The sequence below is a fragment of the Rutidosis leptorrhynchoides genome, chromosome 3 (genome assembly GCF_046630445.1).
Source record: "Rutidosis leptorrhynchoides isolate AG116_Rl617_1_P2 chromosome 3, CSIRO_AGI_Rlap_v1, whole genome shotgun sequence".
Classification (NCBI taxonomy): domain Eukaryota; kingdom Viridiplantae; phylum Streptophyta; class Magnoliopsida; order Asterales; family Asteraceae; genus Rutidosis; species Rutidosis leptorrhynchoides.
Genome location: NC_092335.1, coordinates 387,132,637 through 387,154,171, shown reverse-complemented (window position 1 = coordinate 387,154,171; position 21,535 = coordinate 387,132,637). Strand labels below are relative to the sequence as shown.

General features: G+C 33.3%; 1 non-coding gene across 1 annotated transcript; it reads left to right on the top strand.

Moving 5' to 3' along the window:
* The first annotated feature begins 1,299 nt into the window (after window positions 1-1,299).
* On the top strand, window positions 1,300-1,406 carry LOC139903753 (small nucleolar RNA R71). Its single transcript, XR_011778547.1, has one exon. It is a non-coding gene; the product is annotated as a small nucleolar RNA R71 (small nucleolar RNA).
* Window positions 1,407-21,535: the final 20,129 nt, after the last annotated feature.

Here is a 21,535-nt window from a genome sequence, read left to right as displayed (position 1 = left end):
TAGGTGAGTTTCATTTGCTCCCCTTTTAAATGCTTTTGCAATATATATTTTTGGGACTGAGAATACATGCACTGCTTTTATAAATGTTTTACGAAATAGACACAAGTGAGTAAAACTACATTCTATGGATGGATTATTAAATCGAATATGCCCCTTTATAGTCTGGTAATCTAAGAATTAGGGAACAGACACCCCAATTGACGTGAATCCTAAAGATAGATCTATCGGGTCCAACAAGCCCCATCCAAAGTACCGGATGCTTTAGTACTTCAAAATTTATATCATGTCCGAAGGAGGATCCCGGGATGATGGGGATATTCTTATATGCATATTGTGAATGTCGGTTACAAGGTGTTCAATCCATATGAATGATATTTTTGTCTCTATGCATGGGACGTATGTTTATGAGAAATGGAAATATGAAATCTTGTGGTCTATTATAATTATGAAATGATTATTTATGATAAACTAATGAACTCACCAACCTTTTGGTTGACACTTTAAAGCATGTTTATTCTCAAGTACGAAAGAAATCTTTCGCTGTGCATTTGCTCATCTTATAGATATTACTTGGAGTCATTCATGACATATTTCAAAAGACGTTGCATTCGAGTCGTTGAGTTCATCAAGATTATTATTAAGTCTAATATAGTAAGATATATTACAAAATGGTATGCATGTTGTCAACTTTCGATGTAATGAAAGATTGTCTTTTCAAAAACGATTGCAATGTTTGTATAATGTATCATATAGAGGTCAATTACCTCTCGATGTAATCAACTGTTGTGAATCGTTTATAATCGATATGGACATCTTCCGGATGGATTAAGACGGGTCTTTACACAAAGTTTCCAGATTGATACCCGAAACTTCCTCTTTGAAAATTTCTTTGTCTTTGATTAGCCAGAAAGTTAACTTGTGCTACTGAGTTCACTGGACTATCATTGATATCACAATCTTTCATGAGATGTGGTTGCCCACAATTCTCACATCCTACTTGCATAGCTAAAATTGTTGAATTCAGTTTCTCTATTTCTCTTCCAAACTTTTTGAATTGGTTTGACACAGAGGCTATGGTTGTATTTGTATCATCATCTTCAATACTAGCCAATGTCCTTCTAGATTGTTGATCTCTAGAAGGTGTCCATTCAAAAATATGAAATGACATATCTACCAACAATTTATAAGCTTGATTTGGTGTTTTGTACATAAATACTCCTCCCCCGAAGGAATCTAATATACCACGAGTATGTTCATCAATACCACAATAAAAAAGTTTGTACTAATTTCCCCTTTTGCAATCCATGTTGCATAAAATTTCGTAACATTCTTTTTAATCTTTCCCATGCATCATAAAGAGTTTCATCTGACTTTTGTTTAAAAGTGGTGATTTCGGTTCTAAGCCTTTCAGCTTTTTTCGGTGCGAAAAATTTGGCAATGAATTTATCTCTTCATTCGTTAAAAGTTGTGATCAAATTAGGTAGTAATGATTTTAACCATGCTTTTGCATCTCTAATTAAAGAATATGGAAAGACTCTTAACCTAAATGCATCCGAAGAAACATCTTTGGCTTTATACAGCTCATGATCAAACCTAAATTGTATTTGATGAAGTAAATTTAGATTTGAGTGCTTGATTTGTGGAAAATGATGGATCTGTTGGGATTTAACAAGTTTCATTATGCTTAAAACCATTTAAGAATCTTTCAAAGCGGAAGCATGTATATTACCATTTTATAACTTGTAAATCTTTAACCATTTAAAGTTAAATCCCAAAAGGATCAAGTTGTGAAACATACTTACAAACTACAAGATAGATGAGAGATTATACCTTCTCCAAGCTATGTGTTTGATGATGAAGATGATGATGAATGGAGCTCCAAAAGAATGAAACCTCAAGTTGTTATACCCCAAGCTTTTAATACCAAACCTTTGTACTTTCGTTAGGATTTATTAACACTTGAATAAAGCTTGCAAAAACCAAATTTTGAACTCCTTTGAGCTCCTAAAAGCCCACGGCCAACAGCAGGGTTTTTGAAGGTTTTGTGCAGTTTTTTTTTAAGTATAATTGCATGTGTGTTTTGTTCCAAGAGTCAAGATGCTAGTATATGGAAATGGGAAAGCATGGGTCAAAGAATCTAAGTCATGTGCAAGTGAACTTACAACTCCACGGTGTCATAACCCGTCCTTAACCATAAGAACGAGTTAGATAACGTATGATTTCATTGCGAGGTATTGACCTCTATATGCGACATTTTTAAAAGAACAACTGCATTTATTTTACATTACAAACCATAACTCTTATTTTAATACAAGCTTTAGACAATAAAAAGATGATTATCGTTTAGCGATAATCTTAGACTTACAAACTTTACATGTGATGATAACAATACGATTTCTAACATATTTTACATTACAATTCCTCGGATATGCAGTTTTATTTTTGACACAAATATGCATACTCAAGATCTTGCTTAAATTCAACATGTTGCAGCGGAAGCTTTTAGTTATCACCTGAGAATAAACATGCTTAAAACGTCAACATAAAGTTGGTGAGATATAGGTTTAATGCCGGCAGCAATATATATATATAGACCACAAGATTTCATATATAAACATTTTAATAAAAATATTCTAAGTAGTTGAGCACTTGGTAACCATACTTAACATTTAATCACGTCGCATATTCCCTTTATTATGAAATCTTACTGCACCGTACCAAGTGTAGTCACGAAACGAAGTACTGTGCAACCGTTGAATACTGGTCGTCCAGTCCGGTTGGGGTTGTCAGGCCCGATAGATCTATCAACAGGATTCGCGTTTACAATACTGCTATAAATAGTAGTTACCAAGCTACAGGGAAGTATGCCAGTGGTACAACTCAACGTAGAATATATTTTTCAGTTACTTGTGTCCATATCGTAAAACATAAAATACATGTATTCTCATCCCGAAATATTTAGAGTTTAAAAGTGGGACTATATACTCACTTTTGCCTTGAAGATATATATATTTTGACTTGGTCTCCGGTTGATATCACGAACCTATCCATATATAATATATCAATATATTTTCATTTTAAACAATCGTCACATATATATACTTATAATACTTTTAATGTCTTCTTAGTCCGTAGTTAGCAATTCAATTTTAATGGTTCATTTTTAGGTGTTTAATAAATAAATAAAACCCCCATCGAAATAAATAAAACCCCATCGTATTCGTATTGGTCGGGATTAATCTTGACCCACGGTACCGGTGTTGTCAAATGACGTGTTGCGTACATAAAGTACCGGTGTTGTCAAATGACGTGTTGCGTACAATCATGGGATCTTACGATTAATCTTCTCGTATTGTTTACGGGTGATCCTGAAATATATAAAATTAAATTATGAGTACATATATATAAAATATCATGTTATTTTAAAAAGATGTGATTTATTTAATTTTTCTCCAATTATTTTCGTGGCTAAACTAGTTTTGGATATCCGATTTTGTTTTGGTCATAGTTTCTTCGTTACAACTCCGTTTTCGTTGGTTCAACTTGCCACTTCCTTGGATCGAGTCCCTCTTTAAGAATATGAACTGAAAATACCTTAGTTTGTATTCGAAATCACAGGTCATAGGTCAAACTTTGGTGAAACTTATGAAGTTGATCATTTTCCATCATGTAAACAACCTTAAATGATTATTTTTCTAAAAATACTTATACTTTGAGTTAAATCATGAAATTTTTATGTTTATCATATTCATAGTAAATATCATTTTTCCAGAAAATAAACCTCCAATTCAAGGTTCAAAATAGTTTTTAACTATCCAACCCAAAACAGCCCCCGGTTGCACTCCGACGTCGTAAATTCAGTTTTTAAGGTGATCTTTGAAAAACTAAGTTATACCTTGTTAAATTAGCATATATTTATGATATATTACAGGTCTTGAAGTATTTTAAAAGTTAAGTTAGAAGGATCTATTTAGTTTGCAAACAAGTTTGAAATCATTCAAACTATGTTTTTGTTGTTAAAATTGTATACCATAAAATAAGATAGCTATATATATATGAATCGAATAAGGTTATGAACAAAATTACTACCTCAAGTTACTTGGACAAGATTGCTGTAAAAGAGGAGTAAAAACCTAGAACCAAAAGAGTGATGGAGTTGGATGAAAGATTGGAAGTAAACTTGTGTTCTTGGAAGGATTCTTGAAGTGTTTTTGTAAGGGTTTTCTTATGGTGATTAAGTGATGTTTTTGAAGCTAGATCTTCATGGTAACTTTGCTGAATTGATTAAGGGTTTAAGGATTATAAGTGTGTGGGTGTTTAACTAAGAAATTAAGATAGAATTTGAATCAAATGATGATCCCCCCATGGTCTTAAAAACGTGAATCAAAGGAGACAAAGACAAGTTTTCATGTTGTATTTTTATGTAATTAGTCAAGCAATCATACAAAAGTAATTACCTTATACCTAAGGCATGAACAAGGGCTGGTTGGTGGTGATTTGATGTGTATATACCAATAGTAAATACGTATAGAAGTTAGGTATGATACGAGTACATATACTCTAGATATACGTATAGAAATCTTGTGAAAACGGAATGAGGATTCAAATATATTTATCTTTTGTGAATATACTTATATTGTTTTATGTATTTAAGTCCTTAAAAAGTGATTAAATACATTACATATACGATATATGTATAAACATTATAGGTTATAAGTATTTATATCAAAAAAACGTTACTTAAAGTTATCGTTTTGAAAACTTAAGTTAGTAGTTTCAAAATATACTTATAACTTATTGTTATTAATACAAAATGAGATATTAAAACATCCTTAGATCATGTTAAATATGTATATATACATATATATACACAAACGTATAATTATCATATGTTATATAGTTCGTGATATCATCGGTCAAACTAGACGGTCAAACGTTGTGTAAATCTCTTTTCAAAAACATAAGTCTCAACAATTTGGGTTGTTTATCACGTTGGTAAGGTTTAATTTATGTAAATATTAATCTTATAAGTATAGATCGATCGAAAAAGTCTGGGTCATTACAGTACCTACCCGTTAAATAAATTTCGTCCCGAAATTTTAAAATCGTACATATTTTGCGTCATCGGGAAACAAATGTGGGTATTTTTGTTTCATTTGATCCTCTCGCTTCCAAGTAAACTCGGGACCTCTTCGTGCATTCCAATGAACTTTAACGATCGGTATGTTGCTCTGCTTGAGCCGTTTAACTTCACGATCCATGATTTCGATTGGTTCTTCGATGAATTGTAGTTTCTCGTCGACATGGATTTATTCAAGAGGAATGGTGAGGTCTTCCTTTGCAAGACACTTTTTAAGGTTTGAGACGTGAAAGGTATTATGTACTTCGGCGAGTTGTTGCGGTAACTCGAGTCGATAAGCTACCGGTCCAATGCGTTCGATGATCTTGAACGGGCCTACATATCTTGGGTTCAGTTTACCTCTTTTACCGAAATGTATTACACCTTTCCAAGGTGACACCTTTAGCATAACCATATCACCGATCTGAAACTCTAATGGTTTTCTTCGGACATCGGCGTAGCTCTTTTGGCGACTACGGGCTGTTTTCAATCTCTCCTTAATTTGTACTATCTTCTCAGTCGTTTCGTGTATGATCTCGGGACCAGTTAATTGTTGATCTCCTACTTCATTCCAACAGATAGGAGATCTACACTTCCTTCCATACAGTGCTTCGAATGGTGCAGCTTTAATGCTCGCATGATAACTATTATTATACGAGAATTCTGCTAACGGTAAATACTTATCCCATCCGTTTCCAAAATCGATCACACATGCCCTGAGCATGTCTTCAAGAGTCTGAATCGTTCTTTCACTCTGCCCGTCGGTTTGCGGATGATATGCGGTACTCATATCCAAACGAGTTTCTAGTGCCTCCTGTAGTGATTGCCAGAACTTTGAGGTAAATCTACTATCACGATCAGATATAATGGAAATAGGTATTCCATGCCTTGAAACAATTTCCTTTATATACAATCGTAATAGTTTCTCCATTCTATCCGTTTCCTTTATAGGCAAGAAATGTGCAGACTTGGTGAGACGATCAACAATCACCCAAATGGTGTAGTATCCCCAGGCAGTCTTTGGTAACTTCGTGATGAAATCCATGGTAATACCATCCCATTTCCATTCTGGGATTTCTGGTTGTTGAAGTAACCCTGACGGCTTTTGGTGTTCTGCTTTGACTTTGGAACAAGTTAAACATTCCCCAACATATGTTACAACGTCTGTCTTTAAATTAGGCCACCAATAATGCGTCTTAAGATCTTGATACATCTTTCCAACTCCAGGATGTATCGAGTATCTTGTCTTATGTGCCTCATTCAATATTAACTTCCTTAATCCACCCAACTTTGGTACCCAAATACGGTTTTCAAAATATCGAATTCCATCTTCCCGCATAATGAGTTGTTTCCCATACTTCTTCATTATTTCATTTCCTATGTTTTCTTTAGTAAGAGCTTCTCGTTGAGCCTCTTTGATTTGTGAGTTGAGATTCATGCGAATTTTTATGTTCATTGCTCGTACTCGAATTGGTTCTCGTTCCTTTCTGCTTAAAGCGTCGGCCACTACATTCGCTTTCCCGGGATGATAGCGAATCTCACAATCGTAGTAGTTTATCAGCTCGACCCACCTACGTTGCCTCATGTTCAGCTGTTTCTGATCGAAAATATGTTGAAGACTTTTATGATCAGTAAACACAGTGTATCTAACCCCATATAAGTAGTGTCTCCATATCTTCAACACAAACACGACTGCTCCCAGTTCTAGATCATGCGTCGTATAATTCCGCTCGTAAATCTTCAATTGTCGCGATGCGTATGCAATAACTTTCTTTCGTTGCATAAGAACACAACCAAAACCTTGTCGCGAAGCATCACAATATATTTCAAAATCATCGTTCCCTTCAGGTAACGATAAAATAGGCGCCGTAGTTAACTTCTTCTTCAGTAATTGAAATGCGTTCTCCTGCTCCGAGGTCCATTCGTATTTCTTCCCTTTTTGCGTTAATGCTGTCAACGGCTTAGCTATTCGGGAAAAATCTTGAATAAACCTTCTATAATAACCGGCTAAACCCAAAAATTGGCGTATCTGCATTGGTGTTTTAGGAGTCTCCCATTTTTCAATGGCCTCAATTTTACCTGGATCAACCTGAATTCCTTTGCTACTAACAACGTGACCAAGAAATTGCACTTCTTTCAACCAGAAAGCACACTTAGAAAATTTAGCGTATAGCTGTTCTTTTCTCAACAACTCTAATATTAACCTTAAATGCTGCTCATGCTCTTGCTCACTCTTGGAATAGATAAGAATGTCATCAATGAAAACAATAACAAACTTATCTAAATATGGACTACAAACTCAATTCATGAGGTCCATGAATACAGCTGGCGCATTCGTCAATCCAAACGGCATGACCAAAAATTCGTAATGACCGTAACGTGTCCGAAAAGCAGTTTTCGGAATGTCCTCTTCTTTGACACGTAATTGATGATAACCCGATCTTAGGTCAATTTTCGAGTACACACATGATCCTTGCAGTTGATCAAATAAGTCATCAATTCTCGGTAGTGGATACCGATTCTTGATAGTTAACTTATTTAATTCACGATAATCTATACACATCCTAAAAGATCCATCTTTCTTCTTAACAAACAAAATTGGAGCTCCCCACGGTGAAGTGCTTGGTCGTATGAATCCACGGTCCAGTAATTCTTTTAACTGACTTTGAAGTTCTTTTAACTCGGACGGTGCAAGTCTATATGGAGCACGAGCCACTGGTGCAGCTCCTGGTACTAAATCTATTTGAAATTCTACAGATCTAAATGGAGGTAATCACGGCAATTCTTCAGGAAAAACTTCAGGAAAATCTCTTGCCACCGGCACGTCGTTGATGCACTTCTCTTTTTCTTTCTTTTCGACTTTATTAACATGTGCTAGAATAGCATAACATCCCTTTTCTAAACACTTCTTGGCTTTCAAACAACTAATGAGTTTTAGCTTTGAATTACCCTTCTCTCCATAAATCATCACCGGCATTTTATCCTTACAAGGAATGCGAATTGCCTTCTTGGCACACACAACTTCAGCTCCTACTTTGGACATCCAGTCTATAACGACCCTCATTTTTTCCATTCTATATTTTTCCAATATTAAAAGCCCAAACAATATAATTAAAATTTAATGATTAAACTTTAATCAACAATTGTTAAGTGTTAAGAGTTAGAAAACATATTAATTAACTTTGTGTAAAAATTGACAAGTTAATAAAAGATGAAAATAATAAACTGTTAGTCGACACTCACTGCTAATTAAAATTTATGCATTTATGTAATATTATAACTAATAACCTATAAGTAATAAATAAAAAGTGACATTTATATAAATAATAAAACAATTGGGAACTAAATATATACAAGTCATGAATTAGTAAAAAGAAAATAATACTTATCATGTAGTAAATGTAAAAATAATAATAATAATAATAGTAATAATAATGAGACTAAAGAATCTTAAACAATTACATCCTTATGTTGACTAAAAATAAAGTATAAACTAGTACATCATTATGTTGACTAATTATAAACTAGTACCACCTATTGTTGACTAAAAATTATAAAACAAAATAAAATCATTAATTAGAACATCCTTATGTTGACTAACACTCTAATACTTGCACTATATAAACACTCCTAGACTCCTAGTTTCCCATTCACAAATCACACCAAAATCCTCTCTCAAAAACAATCTCTCCCTTTCCCTCTCTTGTGGTATTCGAATCTTCAAGCTTGTTCTTCGTGTTCTTCAAGAATCTTCAAGGAGTTCTTCAAGATTTTCAAGGCTTTGATCTTCCATCTTCATCGTGTTCATCTTTTCTTTGTTAATTATCTTGAATCTTCAAAGGTATAACATAAACCCTAAACTATTTACATAAACTTTGATCTTTGTTAATTCATATTCATATTATAAACTTGTTATTCATAAGTATATACATAAACACACCTAGATTTATATATACATATATACATGTAAAAAATATATATATTTTTATATATATATATATACATATATATACGAATTATATATACAAATACATATTAAAACCTTAAACCCTAATTACACCTAAACTATAATTCTTAAACCCTAATTAATTAAACTCTAAACATTTATGAAACCCTAGGACATTAATTACTAAACCCTAGTTATTAATTGCTACTTTAATTAACTAACCCTAATTAATGAAACCCTAATACTACTTATACTAGTACTTAACATGTATACACTATTACTATTACTAGCACCTATAACCTACTACTTATATTGTAGCACAAAAACATTTTGGGATATGTATTAGAGATGTATAGATCTTCGAACTTTCTTGACGAATGGTTTCTACGAGATTCTAGGGAGAGGGTTTGGATTTCCGATTTAAAGGGTCCTATGGCTCAAGCCCCTAGATCTAAATTAGCCATTCGAAGGGAAAGGGGTGATTGGAAGCTTATCTAATACGGCAAGTATCCTAAAATGGAAAACACTGATAAAAGTAGAAACTCTCTAGTCATAGAAACTTAGTAAAATAAGAAACTTTCTAAAAATAGAAACTTTATAAAAATAGTAACTTACTAGGAATAGAAACTTAGTAAAACAAACTATACTTAAACAAATACTCAAACTTAAACATGGGCAAAACACTTAACTACTCTTAAATGTCAATAGGTTGACTTTCCTGCTCACTCGTTTAACTCTTTATTCCGAGGAATAACTCTCTCTCTACTTACTAAGGTGAATTCATAGCCCCACTTTACTTTGTGCACAACTTATTTACTTTACGGGGTGAGACACATGCTGCTTTTACTATTTACAATTTAGACACAAGTACCAACTGCTAAAACTATGCTATACCCGGCTATGTCCGACTAAGTCCCTACAGTGATATTTTTAATTGCTCGTTGATTGCATGCTTAATTATTGGGGGTAGGCCTATCGGGAGTAACGTCCCCGATACATTTGACTAAGTCTTTGTATTACTTGATAATGAAATAAAACCGACAAGGACAGACACAACTTGTCATGGGGCAAACTTGAATGTTTAGTCTAAATATCACGCACTGGCATAACTTTTGGATCTGCGAGATCTACTTTTTGATCCTGCGGGAGATCAACTTTACAACTAAATCTTGTGGTCTAAAAACAACGATAACTACTTTTGTTAAACCTATGAACTTCACTCAACCTTTTTGGTTGACACTTTAGCATATTTTGTCTCAGGTGCTGTTTGATTCAAGCTTTCTTATCTACTACTTATGTGATGCTACTTGGACTTAGGATCAAGAGATATCGCATTTATTACCTCTGCATATGAACAATTACTTTATCGTTATTTCCATTATTGTAACGACATTTCATTTTCCGCTGCGTACTCAATAAAGTTAAATTTTCTCATTTAGTATTGTTCTCGTATTATAATATGTTGGTTTATTTGATATTAGTAACGTTTCTTCCAGGCCCTATTGGGAGGACGTTACAGATTGGTATCAGAGCTTAACCAGGCTGTTATAGAGAACCAGGATTGCATTTTTATGTGTGCCTTACTTGCTAGCTAGGGTGCCTTAGCAATCTAGGAAACTATAACCTTTCCTGCCTTAGACTTAAAGCACTTAGGATTACCTTATAATCTTAACAATCATGCTTTACCAAACTTGACTTAAAGATTCTAATCAAAGTCTCTTTCCTAATGTAGGACTACAACTTTCCTTGACCATAGTGCCTTTAATTGTTGCCTTTAACTGTTAAATGCTACACTATACTTTAGAAACTTTACTTATCTTAGAATGCCAAGCCAATCTAAGGACTTTCCCGAGTACTATCCAATTACACCACCTCATCTTAATGCGACACAATGATTTTAGATATTCTTGACATTTCTAAGTCATCTATCATGGTTTGTGTATTACATAAGTATTACATGAAATATTATCCATGCATTTTGAAGCTCCTATATTTGTTACTATTCATACTCAAACGTATATAACTCCCTGTTATATCACGTACCTATATGCCTTATGCCTTTATGCATCGGTTTGCGAACCAGAAAATGTCATTGAGTTATCGAGAATCTCAAAAACATTATAATGTCATCACTATTCATATTCATTACTTTCTTTGCTTTCTTATTGTTTTGATCATTGAATTTTCTTGACGGATGACGTCTACAAAACTATAGAATAGAAAGCGTTTGGATTACTGATTTAAAGAATCCTATAGCTCAAGCCCCTAGACCTGAATAGGTCATTGCGAATTGAAAATCTTTAATCAAAAGATTATCAGATTACATACTTATCATCTAGACACGTCATACTGCCATTATTAGAGTATAGACACATCATATCTTATTATATCTTATCGTATCTATCCCAATAATCTTTGGCTAACACTTTTCCTAAATTTCCTCCGTAAATTACGAAAATCTTTTTGCTACATATACATATTCAAGGAGATGAATATATCATCCAGTATTCAACACTAATCTCATATCAAACCCTAATTCAAATCACATAATATGGATTTCTTAACTGATTCCTCGAGTTCCAATGGCAGCGTAACCGGAACAAACGAACCAATCAGCCATCATCTATTTTGGATTAATTGGGGATGGGTTCGTAGTAAACTTAATCAATGGAGACAAGAAGAAGGTAATCCCTTCCATCAACTGAATTCACCTCTTGGTGAAGAACCTGAAACACTTACCGGCGAACCCGTTCGGAACACTATTTTCACCCTCATTTCCAGGATATCCAGTCACGAATATATAATATCTAAAATTCTAGATCTTATACATCCACTTGTCCGAACCGCCAATCATCCCGGAAAAATAGAAGAAGTCAACGAGCTTCGCGCTCGAGTGGTGGCTCTGGAGAATATGGTACGAAACCTACGAACACCAGCAACAGCACCAGCAGCATAACCAGTACCATCAGCATCACCACCAACAGCATCAGCTTTACCAACAACAACAACCACACCGCAAACCTCAACATCACACTCGGTACCTCGGATATCAACATCATACGCCCCATAGATACCAAGGAATATTAGTAATAATGAGTTAAGATGTATTGACTCATTCTTCCTGAAGAATTATATATATATATATATATATATATATATATGATTTGGAACAATAATATATCTTTTCGTACTAAGCTATTACGTGTGAATCTAAACTAGTATGTACTACTTGGTTAATTCATATCACTAATATGCTATGATGTACATCCCTTGTTAATGACTTAACAATCGTTAATCACTGCTTCAACACAATAAACTCCATTTCATAATAAATCAAGTGTATTACTCAAATACATGATTGATTGTATACTTTCATTTTCGATGTACTCGAAACTTTTTAGAAAACATTATTCGTGTCTTGTGAATTTCACAAGGATTTCACGAGCACCAACATCATATACCAATATATATCAATAACAATGAACAATTAAGCATTGATTCATAACTTCATTTAGCGAAATATTTCGCGACAATTATGAAATCTCTAAGATTTTGGAGATTATTTATTCACATTTCAACAGCAAATTAAATGAGTTTAATATTATATTACTCATTAAATCTATATTATATCTGAAGAATACATATATCTTCATAAAGATTGTAATTCTTTTGTACAAACTGTTAATTATGAAAATATTTTAACGGGTAGGTAATACCCGAGAAACATTTATATCTCACATTATTATACATTCTTCAGTTCTGATTCAATAATCAATAACTATACTACTTACATCCACCTATGTATCCGTTCACTAAAGAACAACCATTTTCATACAAATTCAATTACATATTCTGATTTTGACCTATCGGAATTTAAGTAAAGCTTTAGCAAGTGTTATCTTCCTAAAGATCACTACATTCATGAATTATATTTATTCGTATTCTATGATGAATTATCACATCAAACCACCGAACTTACCATTCCTTACTTTTGAAAATCACAATATTTCTTCGTCAACCGTTAGATCCATTGATGGATGCATCTTACGCTTAAACACTTCAAATTCAAAATTCTTAAAAACATCCTTTGAATCTTGACGATCATAATTAGCGTTTAATCATCTAAAAATGAAATTTCTTGAAACCATCTCGGATTGATAACCAATGATTCAAATATGGCTGCATTAAATGCAGAGGAAACAGAAAAATTGTAGATGGTCTTAAGGGCTAACAGTTTGATAATAAAGAATGGTACGTTGGAAAAGCCCAAAAGAAAATTTGGAACTGAAAAACGAATTGAGCTAACCATGGAGGAGACCAAGGACAAACACAAGGGCCAAACCCTATATTCAAAGAATCCAGGAAATTCTGGATCCGGTGAAATCTTTAGAGAATATCTTGCTCCGAAGTCATGTTAAAAGCTTGCAGAAAATTTTTCTTCATCAACTTTCGAACATAGAAATTCCAAAATATCATCATAAATATCCTCTATATTTCGGAAGATATCTTCATAACGATTCTTGTCCGCAATTAAGTATCTCTTTGCGATATCTTTATAAAGGAAACTGTTTTAGTTTCTATATTCTGTAAAATTAGAGTTTAAATTATAAATGTTTTGAAGAAGTGTTGGGAATTGAAGCATGAGTTAGTATAATATAATGACGTCAGGCCAACGTGATTATATTACAGTATGTCATGCTAAGTTTTTTTTTATGGAAGATGATGATTCATAGACTTTATAATCATCATTTGCCATGTTACACGACTCTTACATTCTATTTAACCTCTAAACATATCAAGAAAATATTTTTCTTAATGATTCGGTCTTTTCCGGATATTTTGATAATATGACAAATCAAATCGTGCTATTACCTTTCCTTTCTACTTTATATATTATGATCATTCGAAACTTCATACCTATGAATTCTGGACCATTACTCGCTTGACTTGAAGTCGGGAAGAAGAAACAAAAACATAAAGCTCCGACATATAAGGGAAAATATAAAGCCCGATAACGACTCCGAAATTACAAACCGTGTATATCAATGCGTATAGCAATATAAAGACACGGGATAATTAAAAATACTATAACCCCAAGAGCATAGTAGAAGTAAACAGATTCCTCTGGCGGTAAAAGAAAAAGAAGAATGACTGCATAGATGGTCAATATAATAACCAGGATCAGAACTGGATTAAGCATTTTCTTAATCTTTTGGAAGTTTGAATTGAGAAAGAAAGTATAGAAGTGGTGAAGATAATAAAACGGAAGAAGCTAATTTATAGCAAAATTCCAAACACATCAATCGAGGCAAATCACCGCATTTAATCAAACAAATCTCAAAATTTCGTAAATACCGGAGAATCAAATCTTATAGATTACGAAGATTTCCTTTAATTTCTTGAATTCCGAAAATCAATCGTGACTACGTCAAAAGTTAAGGCGAACATTTAATTTTCTCATTTCACTCTTTTATGATAGCTTCGTTTATACTCTTCATATAAACGAATCGTTTTATCCATATTATTCAATAGTGATAAAACTTTATTTTCAACTTATATTCATCATTAAAATATTCTTGTTGTAAACAATGAAGATCTCTATCAAATTTCATGACTGTGATTTTCACGAACTCCTCTCTGTTTGTCTGCCCTAATATTGTGGCATAAAATGCTCAAGGTTTTAAATGAGCTCAATACTATTCATAACACATTTCATGTATCCAATTTACTGAAATGACTTGTATAACATCATCATTTTGAATGATCTTCGCATTAATGATAAAATGCACTTCGTTGAAGAACCTATAGAAATCATGGAAGGAGAGGTCAAACAAATGCGTAAAAGCAACATACCTATCATTAAAGTCCGTTGGAATTCGCGTAGAGGCCCCGAATATACCTGGGAACGCAAAGACCATATGAAATGGAAATATCCCCATCTCTTCTCAACTGCTGATGCAAACGAGAAAATTACCTAAAAACTTCGGGACGAAGTTTTCAATAACGGGGAGGTACTATAACGACCCTCATTTTTTCCATTCTATATTTTTCCAATATTAAAAGCCCAAACAATATAATTAAAATTTAATGATTAAACTTTAATCAACAATTGTTAAGTGTTAAGAGTTAGAAAACATATTAATTAACTTTGTGTAAAAATTGACAAGTTAATAAAAGATGAAAATAATAAAGTGTTAGTCGACACTCACTGCTAATTAAAATTTATGCATTTATGTAATATTATAACTAATAACCTATAAGTAATAAATAAAAAGTGACATTTATATAAATAATAAAACAATTGGGAACTAAATATATACAAGTCATGAATTAGTAAAAAGAAAATAATACTTATCATGTAGTAAATGTAAAAATAATAATAATAATAATAGTAATAATAATGAGACTAAAGAATCTTAAACAATTACATCCTTATGTTGACTAAAAATAAAGTATAAACTAGTACATCATTATATTGACTAATTATAAACTAGTACCACCTATTGTTGAGTAAAAATTATAAAACAAAATAAAATCATTAATTAGAACATCCTTATGTTGACTAACACTCTAATACTTGCACTATATAAACACTCCTAGACTCCTAGTTTCCCATTCACAAATCACACCAAAATCCTCTCTCAAAAACAATCTCTCCCTTTCCCTCTCTTGTGGTATTTGAATCTTCAAGCTTGTTCTTCGTGTTCTTCAAGAATCTTCAAGGAGTTCTTCAAGATTTTCAAGGCTTTGATCTTCCATCTTCATCGTGTTCATCTTTTCTTTGTTAATTATCTTGAATCTTCAAAGGTATAACATAAACCCTAAACTATTTACATAAACTTTGATCTTTGTTAATTCATATTCATATTATAAACTTGTTATTCATAAGTATATACATAAACACACCTAGATTTATATATACATATATACATGTAAAAAAAATATATATTTATATATATATATATACATATATATACGAATTATATATACAAATACATATTAAAACCTTAAACCCTAATTACACCTAAACTATAATTCTTAAACCCTAATTAATTCAACTCTAAACATTTATGAAACCCTAGGACATTAATTACTAAACCCTAGTTATTAATTGCTACTTTAATTAACTAACCCTAATTAATGAAACCCTAATACTACTTATACTAGTACTTAACATGTATACACTATTACTATTACTAGCACCTATAACCTACTACTTATATTGTAGCACAAAAACATTTTGGGATATGTATTAGAGATGTATAGATCTTCGAACTTTCTTGACGAATGGTTTCTACGAGATTCTAGGGAGAGGGTTTGGATTTCCAATTTAAAGGGTCCTATGGCTCAAGCCCCTAGATCTAAATTAGCCATTCGAAGGGAAAGGGGTGATTGGAAGCTTATCTAATACGGCAAGTATCCTAAAATGGAAAACACTGATAAAATTAGAAACTCTCTAGTCATAGAAACTTAGTAAAATAAGAAACTTTCTAAAAATAGAAACTTTATAAAAATAGTAACTTACTAGGAATAGAAACTTAGTAAAACAAACTATACTTAAACAAATACTCAAACTTAAACATGGGCAAAACACTTAACTACTCTTAAATGTCAATAGGTTGACTTTCCTGCTCACTCGTTTAACTCTTTATTCCGAGGAATAACTCTCTCTCTACTTACTAAGGTGAATTCATAGCCCTACTTTACTTTGTGCACAACTTATTTACTTTACGGGGTGAGACACATGCTGCTTTTACTATTTACAATTTAGACACAAGTACCAACTGCTAAAACTATGCTATACCCGGCTATGTCCGACTAAGTCCCTACAGTGATATTTTTAATTGCTCGTTGATTGCATGCTTAATTATTGGGGGTAGGCCTATCGGGAGTAACGTCCCCGATACATTTGACTAAGTCTTTGTATTACTTGATAATGAAATAAAACCGACAAGGACAGACACAACTTGTCATGGGGCAAACTTGAATGTTTAGTCTAAATATCACGCACTGGCATAACTTTTGGATCTGCGAGATCTACTTTTTGATCCTGCGGGAGATCAACTTTACAACTAAATCTTGTGGTCTAAAAACAACGATAACTACTTTTGTTAAACCTATGAACTTCACTCAACCTTTTTGGTTGACACTTTAGCATATTTTGTCTCAGGTGCTGTTTGATTCAAGCTTTCTTATCTACTACTTATGTGATGCTACTTGGACTTAGGATCAAGAGATATCGCATTTATTACCTCTGCATATGAACAATTACTTTATCGTTATTTCCATTATTGTAACGACATTTCATTTTCCGCTGCGTACTCAATAAAGTTAAATTTTCTCATTTAGTATTGTTCTCGTATTATAATATGTTGGTTTATTTGATATTAGTAACGTTTCTTCCAGGCCCTATTGGGAGGACGTTACACAGTCCATGCCGACTATTACATCAAAACTTCCTAATTCTACGGGTATCAAGTCAATTTTAAACGTTTCACCAGCTAAATTTATTTCACAATCACGACAAATTTTATCGGCTTTAATTAGTTTACCATTAGCTAACTCAATCATGTACTTAGCATCTAGAGGTAATGATGAACAATTCAATTTAGTGTAAAAATTTCTACACACATAACTTCTATCGGCACCAGTATCAAATATAATAGATGCTGATAAGTTATTAATGGTAAACGTACCCGTAACAAGCTCCGGGTCTTCACATGCCTCTCTAGCATTAATAATAAATGCTCTCCCACGTGCAGGTCCGTTATTCTTCTCTGGATTCGGGCACTGGCTCTTATAGTGACCTTGTTTTCCACACCCAAAACAAGTAACGGTAGCCAAAGCAGTTCTATTTGCATTGGTGGCAGGAGTCTTGGTACCATTTGTATTTGTAACGAGAGCCATACAATCTTCAGCAAGATGACCCTTTCGATTACATTTGTTGCATACCACATTACAGTAACCAAAGTGATGTTTGTGGCATCGGTTGCATAAAGGATTTTGTCCTTTGTAAACAAAGCTTGAACCACTACCCGCACCTTGCGTGGTTTCTTGTTTCTTAAAAGATTGTTGTTGGTTACCTCGATCATAATTTCCATTCCACTTTCTTTTGTTACCTGATACCTTCACATCAGTATTGGATGCTTTCTTATCCAAAATGACCTGATCCATTAGCTCGTTTGCCATGGTTATGGCTTCATGAATTGTCTTAGGTTTCGATGCTGTAACGTTTGCCTTGACCTTTTTGGGCAAACCATCTTTGTACATTTCAATCTTCCGTTCTTCGGTTGGAACCAATTCAGGACATAGTAAAACTAATTCCATGAATCGCTGATTGTAGTTGGTGATTTCAGTACCAACAACCTTCAGGCTTCGTAATTCATCTTCCAACTTCCTAACCTCGTTCCTTGGACAATATTCGTTAATTAACATTGTTTTGAATTCTTCCCATGGAGTATCATAAGCTACATCTCCTCCTACAGCCTTCACATAAATTTTCCACCACGTGAGTGCACTATCTTGTAAAGTGCACGATGCATACTTGGTCATGTCCTTTTCAACACAACCACTGATTTTAAACACAGTCTCCATCTTTTCTATCCACTGGGTTAAACTGATCGGTCCTTCTGTTCCACTGAATGATGAGGGCTTGCAAGCTTGAAAAGTTTTGTAGGTGCATCCTACACGAGGATTTGGGTTAACTGCAGCAGCTCTTGCAGCCTCGACCCATAACATTCTGTCGTTCACTCGCTGGTTGATGAATTCCTCGACTTCTTGTTCCGTCATTCGATTCAATCGCGCCATATTCTTCTATAAGAATGAAAAGAAAATAATTATTCACATGGAATATTATAGATGTAGTGTATATTTACAGTACATTATAGCTTATTAATAATATGAACCAGGTATTATTATAAAAGCCTTTTCTTCTTATTATCGTTTTATAATTATATCTAGGGTAGTACCTACCCGTTAATGTCCATACTTAATAGCTTAGTACAGAACTAATTACTACCATATAAATAATACTTAACCATGGAAAATTATTGCATTTCATACTTCACTATTTTACATATGCTTATCTTACATCGAACATTAAGCAAACCACACTAATAATATTATACAAAACATTATATGATCCCATGGTTTAATACGGCAGCGCATCGTTTGGTCTATTTTCTAGGACGTTTAGGTTCAAAGAATTGCTCAACGCTTATCCTGGCTGTCTGCCTATATTTTGGCTGTGGGGCTAAAGAACTGGATGCCGGGATAGAACGAATAGGAATAGCGGGAATAGGGGTGGTAGTGTCTAGTGGAGTTGGTGCCACATCATCCTCACTAAACTCGGGATTTGAATTTTCTAATTCATTAGCCTTTCGTTTCTTTCCTAGTTCGAACTTGTCTTTTGTAATTTCCTGTATTTCTTCCTCGGGTTCACTTTCCTCCTCGGGTTCACTTTCCGGGTTCTCTATAGTCGGTTCATCCGGAATTTGTGAGTCTTCCCCAAAGATATTATTTTCGTCATCGTATAGGTTAATGACTGGAACACCATCTGAAGATTCTGGTTCGGAGTCGCTGAATGTGATAACAAGTTTTGAGCCCGACATCTATCACACAACAACTAACCCATTAGTACTACATAATATTTACATATAAATTTTAACCAACAATGATAAGCAATGGTTTTTAAATCAGACCCGGTCAAAGTCCAGACTTACTAATGTATCCTAACGACTTATCAGTTAGACACACTAATGCAAACCTGGTTTGCTAAGACCACCGCTCTGATACCACATGTCATAACCCGTCCTTAACCATAAGAACGAGTTAGATAACGTATGATTTCATTGCGAGGTATTGACCTCTATATGCGACATTTTTAAAAGAACAACTGCATTTATTTTACATTACAAACCATAACTCTTATTTTAATACAATCTTTAGACAATAAAAAGATGATTATCGTTTAGCGATAATCTTAGACTTACAAACTTTACATGTGATGATAACAATACGATTTCTAACATATTTTACATTACAATTCCTCGGATATGCAGTTTTATTTTTGATACAAATATGCATACTCAAGATCTTGCTTAAATTCAACATGTTGCAGCGGAAGCTTTTAGTTATCACCTGAGAATAAACATGCTTAAAACGTCAACATAAAGTTGGTGAGATATAGGTTTAATGCCGGCAGCAATATATATATATATAGACCACAAGATTTCATATATAAACATTTTAATAAAAATATTCTAAGTAGTTGAGCACTTGGTAACCATACTTAACATTTAATCACGTCGCATATTCCCTTTATTATGAAATCTTACTACACCGTACCAAGTGTAGTCACGAAACGAAGTACTGTGCAACCGTTGAATACTGGTCGTCCAGTCCGGTTGGGGTTGTCAGGCCCGATAGATCTATCAACAGGATTCGAGTTTACAATACTGCTGTAAATAGTAGTTACCAAGCTACAGGGAAGTATGCCAGTGGTACAACTCAACGTAGAATATATTTTTCAGTTACTTGTGTCCATATCGTAAAACATAAAATACATGTATTCTCATCCCGAAATATTTAGAGTTTAAAAGTGGGACTATATACTCACTTTTGCCTTGAAGATATATATATTTTGACTTGGTCTCCGGTTGATATCACGAACCTATCCATATATAATATATCAATATATTTTCATTTTAAACAATCGTCACATATATATACTTATAATACTTTTAATGTCTTCTTAGTCCATAGTTAGCAATTCAATTTTAATGGTTCATTTTTAGGTGTTTAATAAATAAATAAAACCCCCATCGAAATAAATAAAACCCCATCGTATTCGTATTGGTCGGGATTAATCTTGACCCACGGTACCGGTGTTGTCAAATGACGTGTTGCGTACATAAAGTACCGGTGTTGTCAAATGACGTGTTGCGTACAATCATGGGATCTTACGATTAATCTTCTCGTATTGTTTACGGGTGATCCTGAAATATATAAAATTAAATTATGAGTACATATATATAAAATATCATGTTATTTTAAAAAGATGTGATTTATTTAATTTTTCTCCAATTATTTTCGTGGCTAAACTAGTTTTGGATATCCGATTTTGTTTTGGTCATAGTTTCTTCGTTACAACTCCGTTTTCGTTGGTTCAACTTGCCACTTCCTTGGATCGAGTCCCTCTTTAAGAATATGAACTTCAAATACCTTAGTTTGTATTCGAAATCACAGGTCATAGGTCAAACTTTGGTGAAACTTATGAAGTTGATCATTTTCCATCATGTAAACAACCTTAAATGATTATTTTTCTAAAAATACTTATACTTTGAGTTAAATCATGAAATTTTTATGTGTTATCATATTCATAGTAAATATCATTTTTCCAGAAAATAAACCTCCAATTCAAGGTTCAAAATAGTTTTTAACTATCCAACCCAAAACAGCCCCCGGTTGCA